Here is a 23,926-nt window from a genome sequence, read left to right on the forward strand (position 1 = left end):
TGTCTTGTTTCTCCAGTATCCCCAGAGCATAAAGCCATACCTGGCACATAATAGATGCTTATCAAATATTTGTTGAATAAAGGAAGTATCAAATACTTGTTGAATAGAGGAACTTCATTGCAGTACTGTTTATCATATCCAAAAAAATGGAAACAGTGACCTGAATCAAACAGATCTTATAATGTATCACCTAGTACAACTCACCTGTGGCTTCCCTGGTAGCTCAGACAGTAAGGAATCTGCCTGCAATGCAGGAGACCCAGGTTCAATTCCTGGATTGGGAAGATCACCTGGAGAAGAAAACAGCAACCCACTCCAGTATTCTTGCCTGGAAAATCCCATGAACAGAGAAGCCTGGAGGGTTGGAGTCCATGGGATCACAAAGAGTCGGACAGGACTGAGCAACTAATGTCATCATGTCACAGATCACTTAGAGAATGAAAGAGGTTATTGTTGATAATTACACTACATCTGTAGGCAAAACCAGGATTGCATGCCCAATCTACCTCAATCATTTATTCCAACCCTCTCAATTTGCCGATGAGGACATTTACGAGACCCAGAGAGGGAAAGTGACCCAGTGAAGGCTGCACAGCAAATTAGGGGAAGAGGTGGAAAAAGTCTCAGTTACTGACAATCAGACTGGGGCCCTTTATTCCTCATCACGTGTTGCTCTGAGGCTCAGCAAAACATGCCCAAGTTTGTCACTGTGCCCTCACATGACTCTGGGAAAAAAGAGAGCTCATTTTTATGTCCCAAGAAGCATGCGGTTTGGAGCTCTTCTTTTTCTCTTATTTTTTCTTCCCCCTTTTTGTGGTCATATGTGGGCTGGCTAGAGGGGAAGCACTTAGGTATCGTGGGGTTTCACTGCTGTTCCATTACATAAGTGAAAGCCCTACCAAGGGGAGAATGAAATGCAAAGCAGGGCCATCTGACCAGCTCCTTGGCTGGTCCCAGGACTGCCTGGGTCACCCCAGGGCTTGGTTCCAGGAAATGCTCATTTCAGTACATTCCTCATCCAACTATTTCTGGAGCATCTTCTGGGTTCCAGGCACTGAGCTATACGTGTGGTATATAAGAATGGATAAGAAAGACATGATCACTGCCCTCGGGGAGAGTCCATTATGGAAAAAAGTGAGGGTTGGATAATAAACATACATACAGATAAATTAATCTTAGACATAGTTAGTTCTCAAAAGGAAATACAGTGCTCTGATGAACAGTTGTAATAGTTGACATCTCTTGAAGTCATCTTTGTCTATACCACTTTGTGAGATAAATATTATTATGATCTTCATCTCATAGATGTGGAAACAGAAGCACCAGGTCACACAGCTGGTATGTGTCAGAGCTGAACTTGAACCCTAGAGATGTGCTTCAGAGTCTGGGTTCTTAACCATGAGCTATCTTGGGCAGCAGTGTCTCAGAGGGGAGTGCATGCTTTCAGTAGGTCAGGGAAGGCCTTTCTGAGGGAGTGGCATATAAGCTTAGATGAACTATAGAAAGAACTGGCAGAAGAGTGTTCTAGGCAGAAAAAGGAGCCCCATAGACAAAGGTGGGAAAGAGGCCAATGGGTTCTATAATCCATCAGAAGGCCTGGGAGACTGGGGCAGAGGTTGGATTTTTATTAAGGTGCCCCCCACAAAGAGCCTTTATAGACATATATTTTCTCATTTGATCAAAAAGCTTGGTTAGGCCAGTCAAGCAAGTGTTATCTATGTTTTATAGAACACTGTACATTGTTTCTAGGAACTTGAGGTTGGAGATGAGACTGGCCCCAAGACTTTAAACTTGGGTCAAATGCTCTTTCTCCTCAACCTCCCTGCAGCTGCCTCTTTGCTGCCCCATGGTCCCTTAACTACAATGTACCCCTGTGTCTCTAGCACCTCCTCCTCATTTCAACTCAGAATTTACCTCTTCAGCTGCCCTAACACCTTAATTTCCAGGGGATCCTGATAAACCAAACTGTTCTCATCTGCTAATGGGGAGTGGAGCCCTGTAGAAACCTAGAAGGAACTTGCTCTTCTATCTCTATGCAAACTTATAATAGCCTTCCCTTCTTCCAGCCATAAAATCAGCTGGAGGCTGATAGCATTCCCTTCTGTGCCAAAGTGGCCATCATTATATGATTCATGGCCTCTTCCCAGAGGAGCCTGGCAGAGTTTGAGCTTTGGGCCTTTGGTTAACAGGTAGCAGTTGACAGATGCCAATAATCCATGCATTGTTCAAATCAATTAATTCCTGGTCTGAGAATGTGATTTCATCCACCCTCAGAAACCAGCCCCACGAGATGGAGCTCTGGGCTGTTGTCTCCTCATCGTGGCACACGAGCCCTCCAAGTCCCAGACACCACCTTCCTCTCCACCTCAGCCTGTCCTCTTTCCTACTTTGACCTTGGGGACCAGAAGCTTCTCACCATGGGCTCTGAACACACACCATGAGCTTTCATACCTGCATGTGCTCTGCTTATGACATCCTCCCCACCTTCTTCCCTGGCCCCCCCACTTTACACCCACAAACACAACCCAGATACCACTAGCCCAGGAAGCCTTCCCTAACTGCACCTCACTGAGTCTTACACTTGCCTTCTCCATGCTTCCAGTCACAATGAGTAATGTTGTTTGAGTACCTGCGATATACTCAGCACCCACGGCTGAGCAAAAAGTACTGTAAGTAGGTTATAAGCCAGGCAGTCTGAGTTCTGGGTCTGGATCATCACCATCTGCTGTGTTTACCATCACAGCTAACATTTATAGGGCACTTACAGTATACCTCCCATAGCTCTAAGACACTGACATACATACTCTCAATGAATTTTCATAAGTCTTATAAAATTTAGTCACTACAAGATGAGTATTATTATGTCCCTTTTGAAAGTGAGAAAACTAGGGCCCAGAATGTTTTAACTATTTAGCTAAACCACACATTAAGCAGAATGCATGGACTGTACTATCATGCATTGAAATTGCCCAGATGAGTTGAGGCCCACTAGTGATCTACCCAGCACTCCTTCTCCTCCTTTTTCATAATATCAGAGAGTGTATTGTCATAAATAAAAATTGTTCAATTTAAGTTAAAAAAAAGATAAACAAAACCTCTCCCAGTCACCTCTGCAGATGCCGTAGCCAAAAATACATAACTCAATACCTTGGTGTATCACTTCCAGGTAACTGATTCAAAGAGGGTATACCCTACTATTACATACTTATTTGCATTTGGCCCTTTCTTCTTCTTCCTGTTTGAGATATGAAGACTGGATCTCCAACAGCCATCTTTTGACCATGAAGCAATCCTACAGGGAAAAAATAAATCAGAAGAAAAGAAGGAATCTGCGATCCTGGTGACACCAGTAAGCAACCAGACCAGCCTTGGGTTGCCCAGCTCCCAACTTCAAGGAATTTCAAAGAAAAAATAAAAGTCTTGTTTAAATCGCTGTTGCCTTGATTCTTTGTTCAGTTCAGTTCAGTTCAGTTCAGTCGCTCAGTCGTGTCCGACACTTTGCGACCCCATGAATCGCAGCACGCCAGGCCTCCCTGTTCATCACCAACTCCCGGAGTCTACCCAAACCCGTGTCCATCGAGTTGGTGATGCCATCCAGCCATCTCATCCTCTGTCGTCCCCTTCTCCTCCTGCCCCCAATCCCTCCCAGCATTGGGGTCTTTTCCAATGAGTCAACTCTTCGTGTGAGGTAGCCAAAGTATTGGAGTTTCAGCTTCAACATCAGTCCTTCCAATGAACACCCAGGACTGATCTCCTTTAGGATGGACTGGTTGGATCTCCTTGCAATCCAAGGAACTCTCAAGAGTCTTCTCCAATACCACAGTACAAAAGCATCAATTCTTTGGCACTCAGCTTTCTTCACAGTCCAACTCTCACATCCATGCATGACTACTGGACAAACCATAGCCTTGACTAGACAGACCTTTGTTGGCAAAGTAATGTCTCTGCTTTTGAATATGCTATCTAGGTTGGTCATAACTTTCTTTCCAAGGAGTAAGCCTCTTTTAATTTCATGGCTGCAATCACCATCTGCAGTGATTTTGGAGCCCAAAAATATAAAGTCTGTCACTGTTTCCACTGATTCTTTGTTACTTGAAGCCAAATGTAATTCCTAACTCAGTTATTTTGCTATGTATACGACCAACCATCCCACTGAGCTGTGTGGTCCTCAAGGGTGAATTCAAAGTCCCTTTTGCCTCTGTACCGACATCAGGAGCACACCACCTGTACTGACCTCAAACAATTCTAACTTTCTCGCCATCTTATTCGCCCTCCCTGGAGGCAAAGGACATGAAGTTAGGAAACAAACATTTCTGATTTCATGGCACAGAATTAAGGGAAGGGTTAAGAACAGTGTGGAGAGAAGTTGGCTCTAATGCGTGAAGTACAAACACTGGGAAGAACTGACCCAGCCTCCAACCTGCTCAGACATGGGAGGGCAAGGCTGGCTGAGTACCATGTGCTCCACCTGATCCTCTGCTTCCAGCAGTGGTGATGCCATTTCCATGCCTGGGAAACCCAGGGCCAGGAGCCAATTTAAACCTGGAAAGTGAAGTCAGGAGAGTACCTGAACCAGAGCTGGCTGTCAGCCTATGCAAAATAGCCAGCCTCTCCAAGTATTGCAAATTGAGGAATTATCTTACATCTCCACCCTCTGCTCACCACATCTTAAATCCAACTGAAATCAACAAGACAGTTGATGCCAGTGAGACATAAGGCTTGCTATGCCATGCCCCTGAGACAATGAGTGCACTGGATGTTGGGAAAGTCAACCTCTGGGAACCTTGGTTTCCTCATCTGTACAGTGGAAATAATACTGTCTACCTCTGCTTCCATATGGGGAGTTGGTAAGAAGGTCAAAAATAATGATGAACAGGAAAGTCCTTTTGTAAACAGTAAAGCATTATAAAAACTTGAGATAGTGTGTGTATTCATTTTTCTGGGGCTTCCACTTTCACAATTATGGAAAATTCCTTCTAGATCCCTCATTCTATATTCATTACAACATTTTCTACACTCAAGTGTATACAGTATTGAAAAGTTGTAAGAGATAAATCCTAATTTCATCATAAGAATAATTTTTTTCCTTTACTCTTTTCTTATTTTCATTTTATTTTATCTATATGAGAAGATAGATGTTAGCTGAACCTACTATGGTAATCATTTCACAATCTATGTAAATTGAACCATCATGCTGGGTACCTTAAACTTACACAGTGATGTATGTCAATTATTTCTCAATAAAACTGAGAGAAAATGACTTTAACATAGTTTCCCCACCCCTGCCATCTCCCACCTCCTGTGGGGCCACCACATAATACAGAAACCAAAGTTTTTAGTCCAGTCATTAGGCTCTGGCCATCTTATTGATGCCACAATTGCAGGGAAACAAGTCTAGGTCACATGTTAGTTCCTGCCCAGCCCTGGGCTGGGTGCTGTCCCCAGGGTGTAATTGCAGGGACACTGGATACGGAAGTGTGAATCCCCATCATTTGTCAATCCCCCAGGTCAAGATCAGAAGGAATGTACTTTAATCCAACTACAGCATTAAGTCATGGGAGGAGTTGCCCATTAGCTAATCTGCCCAGAGTAGAGGTTAGCTTATCTGATTAGCTCATTGCCACTACCTACTCCTATCAACAGAAAGCAGAGCCTGAAGAGAATACAAAAAGGATATGCTAGTTTTGATGGGAGGCAAAAATAAATAAATAAATATACATTGGAACTCAAAAGGACCTAAGAGATAATCTAATCAGGACACCGTAAACCCAAAGGCTCTAGCTTTATCCTGTTCGCCAGTGTAATGGGGTGTTTTCCTCACATCTGAAGGCCTTTATACATACTTTTCATTTATACCTCTCCTCTCCCTGTTATCCTTCTCCTGACTGCCTGCCATCGCCATGTTATCTGCTTGGCCCAATGAGTGGCCCTGCCAGGACTCAGTCAGTTCAGTGCAGTTGCTCAGTCATGTCTGATTCTGTGACCCCATGGACTGCAGCACACCAGGATTCCCTGTCTATGACCAACTCTCGGAGCTTGCTCAAACTCATATCCATCGAGTCAGTGATGCCATTCAACCATCTCATCCTCTGTCATCCCCTTCTCCACCCACCTTCGATCTTTCCCAGCATCAGGGTCTTTTCCAATGAGTCAGTTCTTTGCATCAGGTGGCCAAAGTATTGGAGTTTCAGCTTCAGCATCAGTCCTTCCAATGAATATTCAGGACTGATTTCCTTTAGGGTTGATTGGTTTGATCTCCTTGAAGTCCAAGGGCCTTGCAAGAGTCTCCTCTAACACCACAGTTCAAAAGCATTCATTCTTCCGTGCTCAGCTTTCTTTATAGTCCAACTATCACATCCATACATGACTACTGGAAAAACCATAGCTTTGATTAGATGGACCTTCCTTTGTTGGCAAAGTAATGTCTCTGCTTTTTAATATGCTAAAAAGCATATTAAAAAGGTTGGTCTAGGTTGGTCATAGCTTTTTTTCTAAGGAGCAAAGTCTTTTAATTTTATGGCTGCAGTCACCATCTGCAGTGTTTTTGGAGCCTCAAAAAATAAAGTCTCTCACTGTTTCCATTGTTTCCCCATCTATTTGTCATGAAGTGATGGGACTGAATCCAGCTCTTTGGGCCCTATCCTGGGGCCCTCTGGTTAGGGCTAAGCATCTATAAGGATATAGGCACCTGAAGGAGAAGGGGATAGCAAAAGGAGTGGAAGAACTGGACAAACAACACAATCTCTCCAAATCTCAGAAACCTCTGAATATTTCTTATAAAATGGAGCTAATACTGCTTAATGGAGCTGAAGCTCCAATACTTTGGCCACCTGATGCGAAGAACTGACTCACTGGAAAAGACCCTGATGCTGTGAAAGACTGAAGATAGGAGGTGGAGGGGACAACAGAGGATTAGATGGCTGGATGGCATCACCAACTCGATGGACGTGAGTTTGAGCAAGGTCCAGGAGTTGGTGATGGACAGGGAAGCCTGGCATGCTGCAGTCCATAGGGTCACAAAGAGTCAGATACTACTGAGCGACTGAACTGAATACTGCCTATCCTTAAAAGTCTAATTAGAGAAGTCAGGTGAGCTGCCTGGGATACAGCATGTCCTCATTGAATGTTTCTTTCCTTCCTTTCCTTCCCAGGAGCTGCAAGATGCTCTCCAACACTCCTGCCTTGCGACTCCACATCACAAGTATGATCAGAGTGCTTCAGAGGGGTGAATGGAGGCAAAAAATCAGGAAATGATCTGCCCCTCGCCACTCAAACAGCCACCTCCACAACTGTCACCCAGTTACCTAGCCACATCCTAACAATGGTTGGAGTTATGCTGCCAACTCTACCCACAACCTGGGTGCTGTATGGTATCAATACAATGATATTGATACCACTGATATTGGCCACTGATTCTACACAAGTAAACCAGCCAAAGGCAGAGACCAGTCACAACAAACAAGCCAAGAGGTTTCTCACTGGTTTCTTTCCCTTGCTTTATTTTTTTGAAGAACAATGCATCTCACAGATTTTTGTCTTTTGAGTTGTCCCCTGGGTCATCTCATCACTGGCATACGGATCCCAACCTAGCCAGTCATCTCAGCAACCTAGCCAAAACTTCAGTCAACAGGGTCAAAATGATTCTTTGACATCATGGAAAGCCACCACCCAGGGTTGGGCACTATTTGGCCTTATGAGTTGGGTGCCCAAAAAGACTGCCCAGCTCCAGTTGGCTGATCCATTGGTGAGATTCCTGTGCCCTGGGCCAGTCTCCTAATGTGTTTATTGATGAACATTAACCCCACTTTCAATGACTAAGTCAATTTGATCACAATAGAAACCAAGGGGGTCCGGCCCTGGCTGAAATCTTGGCATTTCTGCCACTAGTAAGCAGTGAACTTACAGCTGAAACCCACCTCTTCTTTCTCTCTCTCCTCCTAGTATTATCTTTCTTTGGATTTTCCATGGAGTTTCATTTCTTAGCAGCTGTTTCCCTGGGTTTTTATCGTTTTACACTAATTTCCTCTTTGTCACTAGTCTTAAGTCCTACTCTCCCTCTGCCTCCTCCACATTACTCTTTCTTCCTCCTTCTCCTCCCTGTCTCCTTTATGTAAATGTTCCTTGAATTGCCTGGACTCCGATGAGAATTGAATACATCTGTCAAAGAGGGTGAACTAGGAGAATTTACTGGTTAAAAGCAGAAGCCTTGGTGCCAGCTTTGAATTTGAAGCTGAGATTTGCCACTTAGTAATTGTGTAAACTTTGGGCACATGATCTAGCCACCCTGAGCCTCAGTTTCCTCAACTTAACAACAGGTGTAACAAGACTCATTTCATGGGATCAAGGGGAACACTGTGTATATATAAACTGTTTTCTCAGCAAGGTGCCTAGTATATGGTATACTGTAAATAAAATTTAACTTGGCAGGGGAAGAAAATTTAACTTAGGAGGGGATAAAGGTATTAACACAGTCTTTGTTCTCTTTCACAAAGTAAATCAGCAAGGTTCCAGCTGGGTTTGTTGAAGGTCTGAGGCTCTAAGACTTGTCAGGGATGGGGAGACATGTGGTAGGTGGCCAAAGGCTGAGTCCCATTACTCTCCCACATTCAAAACAGATCCTATTTTCTCTCTTTTTCATGTTGGGTCTCTGAAGAATATTCTGAAAAAAGGATTCCATAGCCATGAAAAATATTTTGAAACTGGCTTAAACTGATTTTTCACCTGTCCTTTTCCTGGTTATTTTCCTCTTTGCATTCATTCTAAAGAGTAGGTCCCTGACATACAGAACCTACTAAATCATTGTTCCAGTCCCTATCATTTCCTTGAACTTAAACCTTCCTCTCTCCATAAAAAATTGTAACTGACATTTCTATTTTGCAAAGAAGATGTTGAGAAGTTTAACCCATCCGGGAGACTTTCTTGGGAGTTCATTTTCACAGGCCCGACTATCAGACAGTGAAAGACAGTTATTAGGTGCTCAGTTTCATTTGAAAAAAGAGTCAATTGCCCATTTTCTTTACCATTTGAGAAATGTGGTTACACTCAGAATTTCACATGAGAGCCTGTGGTTGCGAATTGAATTTGAAAAAGTGTTCTCCACCCTAGGCAATGCTGTTTCACTACCCTAAAAAATATTCTCTTAAAATAAACAAGCATGACCTTATTGAAAACAGACCAGAAACAAAGATCATCTTTATGATCTGTAATTCCCTCAATGATCCCCTGGAAGTAGAGGCCCTGTCACCCCATGTTCACAAATGTATTCAGGCTTCCACAGGTTCTAGGCTTCTGGCAGGTGAGTTCAGAGGCCTCTTCCTCCCTCCACCCCAACCCTGCACCATATCCATTTTGCATCCCCACATTTATTTGCATCCCTTGTGTTTTGCTGAGGGAGGTAGGACACTGCAAGTGCCTAGGGAGGAAAGAATTCTATGCGGTTACTCGTCCCAGTAGTGAGCCCACATTAAGGTACATGTGGTTCAGGTAAACCACTGTAGGATTAATGTTCACGAAAGATGATGTGTACAGACAGAACTATTTGAAGATCTAGGAAACCAAGAAGGACATTTGACTGAAAATTCAATGGGAGCAAAGCTCAGGCCAATATCATATATCAGTGTAGTCCAAGGGCCTAACACATTGCTGGCACACAACAGACACTCAAGAGAGAGCCATTGAATGATGACTGAATCAATGAAATAAAAAGGAAAAAGCGCTTAGGAAAGAGTCATTCTCCCTTACCTCCCCTACCCATTCCACAATAGTTCATAGTGGGGCTGATGGCCTTTCTGCTTCCCCTCATGTTACTCTCCAATTTACCCTTCCATGCTGCAGGAAGAGTGAGCCATTAGAAACTTAAATCAAGTCTGCCAGGCCTATGGCAGGAATGGTCCCTGGCTAGCTCAGTGGCCTCATCCCCTTTCTTCCTATCCCTTTAATTTCTCTACTCCAGCCACTCTGACCTATTGTCCATTCCCTGGACAAGCAAAGCTCATTCCTGCCTCAGGGCCCTTTCACTTACTGTTTCATTAGCGTAAAACACTATTTCTCTAGATTTTTAAATGAAAAGATACTTTCTTATCATTCAAGTCAGTTAAGTCGCTCAGTCATGTCCGACTCATTGTGACCCCATGGACGGTAGCCTACCAGGCTATTCTGTCCATGGGATTTTCCAGGCAAGAGTACTGGAGTGGGTTGCCATTTCACACCTCATGTCAAGTGATACCTCTTCAGAGTGTCCTTTCTTGAGCACTCAATCTAAAGTAGCCACCTGTTCATTCTCTATCATGTCATCATTTTCTTTTTCCTCATAACAGTAAGCACTTGGGAAATTATTTTGCTCATTTCTTTGTTTTCACAATTATTGTCAGTCTTGGGCTCTAGAATGCAAGTTCCTTCGATTGTATTCACTGTCTAATCCTCCAATGCCTGGAACAGAATGGCACATGCAGGCCTCTATAAATATTTTGAATGAATTAATAAAAGCAGCCTTGGCATCCTAAGGGCTCTGGGAAACAAGTGAATTCACCCAGGAGGCTAATGCATCAGAAACAGAAAATAGATGCCTCAAACAGAAGTGCCAAGAAGGAAGAAATATGAATGATAATAGCTAACATTTGTAGAGTACTTACTATATGCCAGATATTTTTCCAAGCCCTCAATATTTATCATCCATAATTTTCACAGCCATCCTTGGAGGTAGGTCAAATTATCCCTATTTTTTAGATAAGTTGATGCTTTTGAACTGTGGTGTTGGAGAAGACTCTTGAGAGTCCCTTGGACTGAAAGGAGATCAAACCAGTCAATTCTAAAGGAAATCAGTCCTGAATATTTATTGGAAGGACTGATGCTGAAGCTCCAGTACTTTAGCCACCTGATGCAAAGAACTGATTCCTTGGAAAAGACCCTGATTCTGGGAAAGATTGAAGGCAGGAGGAGAAGAGGATGACAGAAGATGAGAAGGTCCATCACCAACTCGATGGACATGAGTTTGAGCAAGCTCTGGGAGTTGGTGATAGACAGGGAAGCCTGGGGTGCTGCAGTCCATGGGGTCACAAAGGGTCACACACGACTGAGCGGCTGAACTGAACTGAACTGATACAAAGAGAATAAACAACATATCCTCTGACAAAAGTGGAAAATAGAAAAGCAAAGAAACAAACCATACTATAAACCACTACACTATAGCTCTTCCTTCACACTGTCTTGCTCAGAGCATACATGGGCTAACAGCCACTCCTGGGGAGACTATAGGAGGCAGGTAGAAATATGAAGCAAGTCATAACATCACTAAGTATTACAGGAATGTAAATCAATGGTCAGAATGAAATATCACCTCACAATGGTCAGAATGGCCATCATCAAAAAGTCTACAAATTTAATTATGCTGCAGAGGGTGTAGAGAAAAGCAAACCCTCTTATACTGTTGGTAGGAATGTAAATTGGTATAGCCACTATGGAAAACAGCATGGAGATTCTTCAAAAAACTAAAACTACACCTACCATATGATCCAGCAATCTATTCCTGGGCATATATCCAGAAAAGATGAAAACTACAATTCAAAAAGATACATGTACCCCAATGTTCACAGCAGCACTATTTACAATAGTCAAGATATGGAAGCAACCTAAGAATCCATCAATAGATGAATGGATAAAGAAGATGTGGTATGTATATATATATTATACACACACACACATATACATACACACACATATACACACACACACATATACACACACACACACACAATGGAATACTGCTGCTGTTGCTGCTGCTAAGTCTCTTCAGTCGTGTCCGACTTGTTGCAACCCCATAGATGGCAGCCCACCAGGCTCCACCATCCCTGGGATTCTCCAGGCAAGAACACTGGAATGGGTTGCCATTGCCTTCTCCAATGCATGAAAGTGGAAAGTGAAGTCACTGGGTCGTGTCCGACTCGTTGCGACCCCATGGACTACAACCCACCAGGCTCCTCCATCCATGGGAATCTCCAGGCAAGAGTACTGGAGTGGGGCGCCATTGCCTTCTCCAAATGGAATACTACTCAGCCATAAAAAAGAATGAAACAATGCTATTTGCAGCAACAAGGAAGAATCTAGAGATTATCATGCTAAGTGAAATAAATTAGATAAAAAATGACAAATACCAAATGATATCACTTATATGTGGAATCTAAAAAAATGATACAAATTAACTTATTTACAAAACAGAAACAGACTCCTACACACAGAAAACAAACATATGGTTACCAAAGTGGAAAGGTGGGGGAGGGATAAATTTGGAGTTTGGGATTAATAGATATACACTATTATATGTAAAATACATAACCAACAAGGACCCACTGCATATAGCACAGGGAACTATACTCAATATCTTGTAATAACCTATAACAGAAGAGAATCTGAAAAAAAAAGAATATAAATGTATAATTGAATGGTCTCATGTTAATAGAAAATGCCCTGGAGTCTGCCATTTAGCCTTTTGGCCAAAAACATTCCTGGTGAAACTCCATACCCACAGCTGCAGCAGTACCTGGTGGCCGTCCCTCTGCCACCATCCAGGTTTGTGTGACCTGTAGCCTGAAAGCCTAAAGACATGTTTTGCTGGATCTTCAAGGTATAGCTTACATAAACATTCTTTAAAATTATACCTGTGGCCAACCCTTAAAATTAGGATACTGCACATTGAAGTTCAGATTTCTGGCTTCCATCAAAACACAAGAACTTATAATACTCATCTTGGTTTAACACCTAGCACAGTCTGTCAGAACTGAGTCACAGAAGTCCTCCTGGAAAGGAGCATGTGCATCTAGTTCATCATGGTCCCCATCACTCCCTAGTTTGTCTTTAATACTGAGCCTTATACTTCTGTCTGTGTGTATTCACTTACATGAGCTGTGTATGTTTTGAGTGTTTGAATTAATGATCAATGGCAGGCCTTTACCACCATACCCTGCACTGCTGAGACAGCTCTAACTGGCCTCTCAGCCTCCAGTCTTTATTAACCCAATCAACCCACAGTCATTATTCCCAGTGCTACCAGATCCCAACTAACGTCGAGGGAAGTGATCAGCCACATAGCCAGGATTTAAACCCAAATTCATCCCTGGCACTACCATCTGCTGTGTTGCTGTCCTCCCCTCCCTACACTTTCTTCATCTTTAAAATGGGAGAATAATAATACCCACTTTGGATGGCCAAAGAACATTTTTAAAATATGAACAAATTCCATGGCACATATGCCATTCTGCTGCTAAATCACTTCAGTCGTATCCAACTCTGTACGACCCCATAGACAGCAGCCCACCAGGCTCCCCCGCCCATGGGATTCTCCAGGCAAGAACACTGGAGTGTGTTGCCATTTCCTTCTCCAATACATGAAAGTGAAAAGTGAAAGTGAAGTTGCTCAATCGTGTCCGACTCTTCTGGGCATCATATACTATTTATATCTGTCTCCATTGTTCTTTTACCCAGAATCTTCATCATTTGATTAAAAATAATAAGATACACGAAGAAGCAAGGAAAAAATACCCTTCTGCTAAGAGAGAAAATATACAACAGAACCAGACCCACAAATAACCTAGCTTTAGAAGTATCAGACAGGGACATTATAACTACTATAATAAATAAGTTAAAGGACTTAGTATTAAAAAAGAAATGTATGGATGATGGGGAGTTTCAGCTACTAAAAAAGGGTCAGATGAAAATTCTAAACATGAAAACACAACATCAGAGATGAAGAATTACCCAGACAGACTTATCAACAAATGGGACAAGCAGAAGAAAGGATAAGTGAATCTGAAGATAGAAAATTTTTATACAAAAATGAAAAGAGAACAATCAGTGAAAAAAACCCAAGAGCTGTGAGACAATATCGAATTGCCTGACATAAATCAAACTGAATGCCCGAAGGAAAAGAGAGAGAATGGGGCAGATTAAGTATGTGAACAGATCGTGGTCAATGAGAGAAACAGACAAAGCAACAATTATAGTTGGATATTTCAACTTTTTTCTTGTCAATAATTGGTATAAAACTTAAAACAATAGCAACTCGACCTAATTCATAGAATACTGCATCTCAGAGAATTTACTCTCTTTTCAAATGTTCATGAAATATCCAAAAGTAGACCATATTCTAGGCCATAAAACTAATCTTAAAAAATTTAACAATAAAAGAATTAAAAACAGAGAAAGATATATTTTCTGATGACAATGATGTTCAATTATAAATCATCAACAGAATGACACTGAGAAAATTCTCAAATATGTGGGTAATAAACAGAACACTTCTAAATAATCTATAGGTCAAAGAAATAACCAGGAGGATTACAACATATTTTTTAACTAAATTGAAATGCTAGGAAGTCTTATAAATTTGTAGGATTCAGAGATTTCTATGGTGGTCCATTTCCCAGTGGTTCAGGTTCAATCCCTGGTCAGGGAACTAGATCCCACATGCCACAGCTAAGAATTCACATGCTACAGCTGAAAGATACCATGTGCCACAACTAGGACCTGGGCAGCCAAATAAATAATTTTTTAAATGTGTAGGATGCAATTAAAGCAGAGCTTAAAGAGAAACAGATGGCATTAAATTTTCATAATAGAAAAGAAGAAAGGTCTAAAACCAATTACCAAAGTTTCCACTTTACAAAACTAAAAACTTAAGAGCAAATTAAAACCAAAGTAAGGAAATATAAAGATAAGTGCAGAAAACATAGAAATAGAAAACAGAAATATAGTAAGCAGAACAGAAATATAGACAGTTGATGCTTTGGAAAGATCAATAAAATTGGTAAACCTGATCAAGAAAAAAAGGACAGAGACCCAAATTACCAATGTTGTAAGTGAAAGAAGAACTGTCATAGAAGATCTATCAGATATTAGAAATGATAATGTAATTTTATAAACAAGTTCCTGACAATTAATTTGACAACTTAGATGAAATAAACAAATCCTTGACTAAAACTCATTCAAAAAGAAAGAGAAAACTTGTGTGGCCTTATATCTATTAAAGAGATTGTATTCATAGTTAAAGTCCTTCCCACAAAGAAAAATTTCAGTTTTACTAGGGAATTCTACCTAAAGAAGAAACAATATCAATTCTACATGAACTCTTTATGAAAATAAAAGAGGAAAGGAATACTTTCTGGGGACTTCTCTGGTGGTCCAGTGGTTAGGACTTCAAGCTTCCAGTGCAAGGGACATAGGTTCGATCCCTGGCCAGGGATTTAAGATCCTGCATGCCACATGGCTTGCCCCCACAAAAAAATAAATTAATTTTTAAGAGTCCCTTGTACAGCAAGGAGATCCAACCAATCCATCCTAAAGGAAATCAGTCCTGAAAATTCATTAGAAGGACTGATGCTGAAGCTAAAACTCCAATACTTAGGCCACCTGATGTGAAGAATTGACTCATTTGAAAAGATCCTGATGCTGGGAAAGATTGAAGATAGAAGGAGAAGAGGATGACAGAGGATGAGATGGTTGGATTGTATCACCGACTCAATGGACATGAGTTTGAGTAAACTGCGGGAGTTGGTGGTGGACAGGGAGGCCTGGCATGCTGCAGTCCATAGGGTCACAAAGAGTCGGACATGACTGAGTGACTGAACTGACTGATAGCTGATTCACTTTGTTGTACGTAAGAAACTAACACACATTATAAAGCAATTATATTACAATAAAAAAGTGATTTTTATCATTATCTAAATTATATCTCAGCAAATTTTAAATCTCTTTAAGAATGTCATCATTAGGGGAGATTGGGTAAAAAGTACACAGGACTTTTCTGTAGCATTTTATACAGATGCATGTGAATCTACAATTATATCAAAATTTAAAATTTTTAAATAATAAAAAAATTTAATTATAAGACACTTTAAAATCTCTTTAAGAGAAGGATAGAGCAGAAAATGTTACTTCTGTTTACTAAAAAAAGGAAGAGAAAGGTTTATCCTATAAATCAAAGCCCAGAAATAATGTAGATCACACCCCTGGGTAGAAGTTCAAGGTAATTTACCCAGTGTTGTATTCATGTGAGACAAAATAATGACTTCTCCTCTGAGTTTGCTCAAGACGCCATCAGAAAGCCACTGCCAATTATGATTCAAAACGGTTCCAACGTTTAGAAGGAATTCTGCAATCTTCAGCAACAAACTTCAGCTTGAGATCTTACCACAAAGGCTCATAGTGACAGCTGTGCTAAGAATCCAAGTCAAACAGCAACTATTCCAAATCTCCCAGCTGTACTTTCCACTAGTAGAAAAGGACAACCCAGGACAAGTGGCCCTTGCCTAACAAGAGACTGGTGAGCCACAAAAATACTTCCCCAAAAGTCCACGGGGACATAAAGGGCTAGAGCTGTCCACAGCAGTTGGTGAAGTTCCTCTTTTGGGCTCCACCTCTGCCTGGCAGACTTCCTCCCTTTGGAATGGCAGACCGGGTTCCAATAACCACAGGCTGGCATCACTATGGACTAAGCAGGGGGTAAGGCATTCTGGGAGGAAGCAAAGGGGCAAATGGTTAAACAGAGCCTGAACTCTGATCTGAGCAAAAGGCCCTCCACACATTCATCTAGAAGCTAGAACCTAACTTTCATCAGAAGACTTGAGGTTCATCCTGGTTCAGTTATTGTGGGACCTTGTGCAAAATCTTTGACCTCAGTTTTCTCAACACTGATGATCATAATACATCATGAGAAAGATATTAAAACACAATGAGGTCATGGTTATTCAAATGGTGGATTTCTCTTTTTCCCTAAGTCAATGTTTTCCACGGTGTAGCACCAAGCAGGTACATTAGAAAACTTTAGGTTACACTTTTTTATTTTAATACTTAAAAACTAATTTAAAGGGCATTGGAAGAACAGAACTAGTTCATCTACCTTGCTAAGATGAAATTTAGTTTAAAATGAAATGCAAGTAAAACCTATGTTAAAAATATATTAGGTTAAAAATTTTTAAACATAGTAAGTAGATATGGCAAAATAATAAAGATGATTAAAATTTGAGACATAATACTGCCAGCTATGAGGACCAGGGCTGAATTTGATCATTGGGTCTCCTGGAAGGAGCACTTCAGGCCTTTCACATTATATAACACAATACTCTCTTTGTAAGAACCTAGGGACACATTATTTTGGGTCATAGGATCAGATATAGCTGTACTTGTCTCAAGTATTTGGTTTATCTAATGGACACTGCAAACTGTATAATTGATTGTTTCCTTGTTTGCGCTGAGAAGAAAGCTTAAAGCCTAAACTGGGGACCAATTACCACATATGTATAGGACTGTGTTATATTTGTTGTTTATGAGCCTCACTACTAACTCTTAGTATCATTTTTTAAAATCTCTCTTCTATATTTAACTTGCCTTCCTATATTTTATATCTTTTTAAACCACCTTAAGTCTTATTTGAAATTAAAAAGGAGATAAACCGTTAAATGTTTTTTTTTCTTTTTTTAAAGACAGCACAGGCAAACTGTGTCAAATTCCAGGGACTGTTCTTTCTGAACCTTTTGGTGTCCCTAGGTTAATACAGATTCAAGTGGGCTTTGATAAGAGTGAGACAATCAAATCAGTTTCATTTTGAAATTAGTCCTTGTCAAAAGTCATCCTTTTCAGTATTACATCACTGAGGTACAGAGAGTTTTGACTGATATCATACCTGGGTAACCCCATGGACCTTAAGTAAAATGGGAAGTGGGTGCTGTGGCGGAATTGGGCTTCTTCCTTTTTCCTCAAAAGCCAAACTTGCTGAAAAAAAAAAAAAAGCTAAAATGATACCAAAATCTGGCATCAGAGCATTCAGAATACCTGCAACAATGGGAAGCTATTTTATTCACAGTTTATACACTGAGTCTCCTAAACTAGCAGACTTTTCTGACTGCATCTCCCTGCATCTTTTCCAGTATGAGAAGGGTGGGTATTTGTTTTGTATCTACCACTCATTTTTCAATATTTTGGTTACATTTTACTTTCTGAGCCTCACTTTCTTCTCTGTAAAATAATCTCTATTCTATTTCAACATGAAGTTACAATAAAATATTCATCAGGACTCTTTTAGTTGCATGTGACAAAAATTCAACTAGAACTAGCTAAGGGCAAAAGATAGATTGGGGTGGGGTGGGGGAGGGAATTATTACAAATTATTCATGTGAAGATTGAACAACCAAATCAGTGCATAAAGTGGATCTCAGAGACCTCTGGAATCGGAAACTTAAATGCCACCAAGACACTCTCTGTGCCTCTCATGTTTCATTCTGTAAGGTCAACTTTATTCTTCTTTGGATTAGCCAGGAACATGGCGACTCATAGCTTCAGTATGTCAAATCTCACAATGCACAAACCCACAGAAGAACCCAGACTTACTTTCACTAGTCTCAATCTCAAAAATGCTACAAATGGATCCAACTGGCTAATTCTGGGTCAGCTACCCATTACTGAACTCATCAATGGTAGCTGTAAGTTTAGGTATTAGGACTGGCCTAAATTAGATCAAGTGCTGATCTGTAAGCCTTTAAACACTATATAGGAGAGAAATCTTTAAGAAGATAAAGCCCTCACTCAGGTCACATTTTTTAAAATTAGAGAAAGAAGAAAGATGGAGAAAGATAGACTGTTATAGGCAGAAAAAAAAATTACTATGGAGTGTTTTAGGGAATCAGAATTATTAGACAAACATACAGTTTTCATGTCAAGCAGGATTTCAAGACTCATAACAAGTGCTACCTACCCCAAGAAAACTTTCCTGCTAATTATTGCCAATTATTAAACCCTTCCCTCACTGGCCTACCCATTATGCTTATGTGAACTATAGAAAAGCAAAGTGAAAGTGGTAGTCACTCAGTCATGCCTGACTCTTTGCAACCCCATGGACTATAACCCACCAGGCTCCTCTGACCATGAAATTCTACAAGAATGAATACTGGAGTGGGTGGCCATTGCCTTCTCCAGGTCATCTTTCCAACCCAGTGATCAAAGTTGGGTCTCTTGCACTGCAGCAGATTCTTTACCATCTGAGCCACCAGGGAAACCCAGGTAGCTGCCAGGGAAGCTACCAGGGAAGCTACCAGGGAAGTGAACTATACTTTCCACTAATTATATTTAATTTCTCATTTGAGTATAGAAAGTGAAGTTGCTCAGTCGTGTCCGACTCTTTGCTACCCCGTGGAGTATAGCCCACCAGGCTCCTCTGTCCATGGGATTTTCCAGGCAAGAATACTGGAGTGGGTTGCCATTTCCTTCATCCAGGGGATCTTCCCAACCCAGGGATCAAACCCAGCTCTCCTGCATTGCAGGCAGATGCTTTAACCTCTGAGCTATCAGGGAAGCAAATTGCCTTCTAGCATACTATTTCAAATTTTTCTTCTCTACTTGATTAGATCATTACTTTCCTAATGATCAGAGCAGATCAGTTGCTCAGTCGTGTCCGACTCTTTGCAACCCCATGAATTGCAGCACGCCAGGCCTCCCTGTCCATCAACCAACTCCCGGAGTTCACTGAGACTGATGCCCATCGAGTCAGTGATGCCATCCAGCCATCTCATCCTCTGTCGTCCCCTTCTCCTCTTGCTCCCAATCCCTCTCAGCATCAGAGTCTTTTCCAAATGAGTCAACTCTTCGCATGAGGTGGCCAAAGTACTGGAGTTTCAGCTTCAGCATCATTCCTTCCAAAGAAATCCCAGGGCTGATCTCCTTCAGAATGGACTGGTTGGATCTCCTTGCAGTCCAAGGGACTCTCAAGAGTCTTCTCCAACACCACAGTTCAAAAGCATCAATTCTTGGGCACTCAGCCTTCTTCACAGTCCAACTCTCACATCCATACATGACCACAGGAAAAACCATGCTGCTGCTGCTAAGTCGCTTCAGTCGTGTCCGACTCTGTGCGACCCCATAGATGGCAGCCAAGCAGGCTCCTCCGTCCCTGGGATTCTCCAGGCAAGAACACTGGAGTGGGTTGCCATTTCCTTCTCCAATGTGTGAAAGTGAAAAGTGAAAGTCAAGTCACTCAGTCGTGTCCGACTCTTCGCGACCCCATGGACTGCAGCCCACCAGGCTCCTCCGCCCGTGGGATTTTCCGGGCAAGAATACTGGAATGGGGTGCCATAAAAACTGGCTATGTCTTGCTTATGTAGTCACAATGATTGGTATTAATTTATTATTGCTCCCAAGAAAGATATTGCATTTTAACTGGGGTCTGCCACACACAAAGTCCAAACCCAAGGGAGTAGTTATAATTTGGGGACATCTTTGGTAGTCTAATCTACAACCCAAATACTGTCAAATCAAACATAACCCCCACCATAGTACTCCATTATTATCATCACTGCTGTCATCATCAATTTGGGTTAAACTCAGAGCAATTATCCATCCGGGGGTACTATCTGGAGCTAGAGAGGGGAGGACAGCATCACATTACAGTTAAGATCGTGGCCAAGCAGACCTGAATTTGGTCTAAGTTCTGCCACTTAGTTGTGTGACTAAAGTCAAATTACTTCACACTTCTAAACATCAGTTCCCTCACTATAAAGTGAGTGCAACAAGAATACCTACTTCAGGGAGCTCTTTTCAGGATTAAATGAAATAAGATGTCTGAAGCCTCTGGTACCTGGCAGTGTACCTTGTACACAGGAAGTGTTACTGAAACACAAGTCCATGTGCCTGACACCATGCCCAGTGAAGTCAAACAATACCAAACTGTCAGAATGTGGAACAGAGAAAGGTTTATTGAGGGTCATGCAAAGAGATGGTTGGCTCATGCCTTAAAAACCCCAAACTCCCTGAAAACTTTCAGCAAAGCCCTTTTCTAGGAAAGCTGAAGGAGGGGCATGGTTAGTTGTCGTAAACTTCTTGGTGTCAGATCCTTTGTTCTTGAGGTCAGGTCATGGTCAGATAACCATGTTCCTATAAATCGCTGCTGCTGCGGCTAAGTCGCCTCAGTAGTGTCCGACTCTGTGCGACCCCATAGACAGCAGCCCACCAGGCTCCCCCATCCCTGGGATTCTCCAGGCAAGAACACTGGAGTGGGTTGCCATTTCCTTCTCCAATGCATGAAAGTGAGAGGTGAAAGTGAAGTCGCTCAGTCGTGTCCGACTCTAGCAACCCCATGGACTGCAGCCTACCGGGCTCCTCCTCCGTCCATGGGATTTTCCAGGCAAAAGTACTGGAGTAGGGTGCCATTGCCTTCTCCGCTACCAAACGAATATTATTCTCTGCCCTGACAAGAAAGGGTGAGGTCCCGGGTACAACTTTCACCCCCTGAGGTCCAGGTCCTGGCAGAGAGGAGGCAGAGCTCAGTTGGCGGCTCCCTCAGGGCCAGGTCCCCAGACCCTGCGCAGCTGTCATCACTGAGGGAGGCAGCACCTGGGACCCAGCCGGCCCTCACGTATCTCAGGCCACCTGTATGGCGGAGGCAGGTCCCACAAATTGAGCCCCAGGCAGACGGCCACTGCTTTTAGGTCACAGAGAGAGGGACTGGGGAGAGGGACTGGGGAGAGGTTCACCACCTCCTCAAGGGCCGGGCCTGGCTAGTGGGTGACCTTGGTAAGATCTCTGGAGACCTAGAAGACACAGTCCCCAGCCTGTTCTCTGGGACCCCCAGCTCACCCACTGATCCAAGGCTGGGTGAGCTGGAGGGCCCTGGTGAAGCCTGGATCTGCCTCTTACCTCACTCTCTGGCTGACAATCACCACTCCTCTGACCGCTGGCTGAATGGGCCACTAACGGTCGCTTACTGACAGTTGGTTGCTTGTGGGAGGGGCCGACTGCACCGCCAACCAATGGCTGAGCAGGACCACTAACGGTCACTCATTGACAGTTGGTAGCTTGGGGGAGGGGCCCACTGTGGCATTGACCAACGGCTGAACAGGACCGATACCGGTCCCAGGTAACCGTTCCTTGCCTGCCCGACAGGGTAGGGGGCAATGGCACAGCTATAACTAAGTGCACAGTGCTAAGGGCTGCACTCCACCGAACTCTATTACATAAGTGCTCAATAAATGATAGCATTTTGTTAAAGTTCTAATTCAAATAATGTGTCCCATTCCCCCATAAACATATATATTCATCAAGATACATGACACACATGCACACAAAAGATATGTGACACAACTTTTAGTTGGAGAATACAATAATTATGTCTAAGCTCTATGTGGAAGGGGCTAAAAAATCACAATAGTATATTCAAGTGCGAGCATGCTAAGTTGCTTCAGCTGTGTCTGACTCTGCAAACCTATGGACCATAGCTCACCAGGCTCCTCTGTCTATGGGATTCTCCAGGCAAGAATATTGGAGCGGGTTGCCATGCCCTTCTCCTGGGGATCTTCCTGACCCAGAGATCGAACCTGCGTCTCATATCTTCTGCATTGGCAGGCAGGTTCTTTACCACTTGCATCACCTGGGAAGCCCTGGAGACCTTATACAAAAGACTTAAACTCTCTGTGCCTCAATTTCCTTATTCATGATGAGGCAGTTATAATAGAATTGACCTCATAGGGCTGTGGCAAGGATTAAATGAGATAATGGCTTTAGAGACTTTGGCACATGAACCTTAGCTCTTACTATAACTGTTAGGTCTTATTATCAAGGAACACCCTGGGTATTACTGAATAGTCATCATGTAAAAAACCTCTAACAGATACTTTTAAAATACTTTACTATCATAAACTTATTTTTAGAACTAAAAGGGATCTTAGAAACTACCACAGCTAAGAACTGCCAACTGTTACCTTGCAGAATTATTATTTAGACCACACTATGGTTTTTAGAAATTGAATCTGAATATCTTTATTGTGACACTGTGCTCTCCACTTGACCACAGGCTTGCCCACTTCCAATTCCCTTGGCAGAGCCTCACATTTGGGTTACCTCTTTGATGTGGAAGGCATTTGGGTTTGGACTTCATCTGAAACTGGTCCAAGCCCCTCATTTTCCTGCTGAAGAAACAGGGGCCCTTGGAAGCAGACACTCAGCTGGTAGGTGCAGAACCAGGACTATCATTCAGTCTACAGACAGCCAGGCCAGCACTTCCTCCATACACACCAACATCTAGAAGATCCTGGCTGAGAGGGTGGGAATACAAGATGTTCAGCTACTGTTAGAACATGTAACCCTTGGAGGCTTTGGTGGGACTTTGAGTTGCTCTTTACTTTAGCACTGGAGCATATCAATCATTACTGGAGGCTGCTGCTGCTGCTGCTAAGTCACATCAGTCATGTCCGACTCTGTGTGACCCCACAGACGGCAGCCCACCAGGCTCCTCTGTCCCTGGGATTCTCCAGGCAAGAATACTGGAGTGGGTTGCTATTTCCTTCTCCTATAATAACTTTAATGAAGACCAGTGGGTCACCCTGGCAGGGAGAGAAAGAAGATAATACCTGGAAATCAGTATTTCCAAAGAACCTGGTCTAAGATGCCCCAAGGCTTCCCTGGTGTTTCAGCGGTAAAGAATTTGCCTGCCAATACAGGAAATGTGGGTTCAATCCCTAGGTCTGGAAGATTCCCTAGAGAAAGAAATGACAATCCACTCCAGTGTGCTTGCCTGGGAAATCCCATGGACAGAGGAGCCTGGTGGACTATAGCTCATGGGATCGAAAAGAGTCAGACACAACTTAGTGACTAAACAAGATGCCGCAAATCCAGTCCTGAGTAAATCTGCCAGCTAGCCCTCCCTGCAGCCTTATTTCCTTCCTCACATTTGTTTAGCAAACCAAACTTAACAAAGATCAATCATTTGATTCCCAGCATAAACCCACTGAGAAGAAGGTGACCTGGGGTAATTATTTCCATTTTATTTTTGAGGAGACTGGACCGACAAGAGGTCAGAAATTAAAGTTTGTTCAATGCACATTTTGTTTTTGCCATATTCAAATGCTACCTGCACTATTCGTTTTTTTTTTTTTAATTTTTTAAATTCTATTTT

At 42.4% G+C, this 23,926-nt stretch overlaps 1 long non-coding RNA gene across 1 annotated transcript in view; it reads right to left on the reverse strand.

Annotated features, from left to right (window-relative positions):
* Window positions 1–21,752, reverse strand: part of LOC112586837 — a 37,384-nt gene extending 15,632 nt beyond the window's left edge. The window contains exons 1-2 of the long non-coding RNA XR_003111295.3: window positions 21,673–21,752; window positions 3,206–3,292 (exon numbers count right to left, since the gene is read on the reverse strand). This is a non-coding gene — a long non-coding RNA (uncharacterized LOC112586837). The remainder of the gene's footprint in view (window positions 1–3,205; window positions 3,293–21,672) is intronic.
* Window positions 21,753–23,926: the final 2,174 nt, after the last annotated feature.

Source organism: Bubalus bubalis, chromosome 9 (assembly GCF_019923935.1).
Source record: "Bubalus bubalis isolate 160015118507 breed Murrah chromosome 9, NDDB_SH_1, whole genome shotgun sequence".
In the NCBI taxonomy this organism is placed as follows: Eukaryota; Metazoa; Chordata; class Mammalia; order Artiodactyla; family Bovidae; genus Bubalus; species Bubalus bubalis.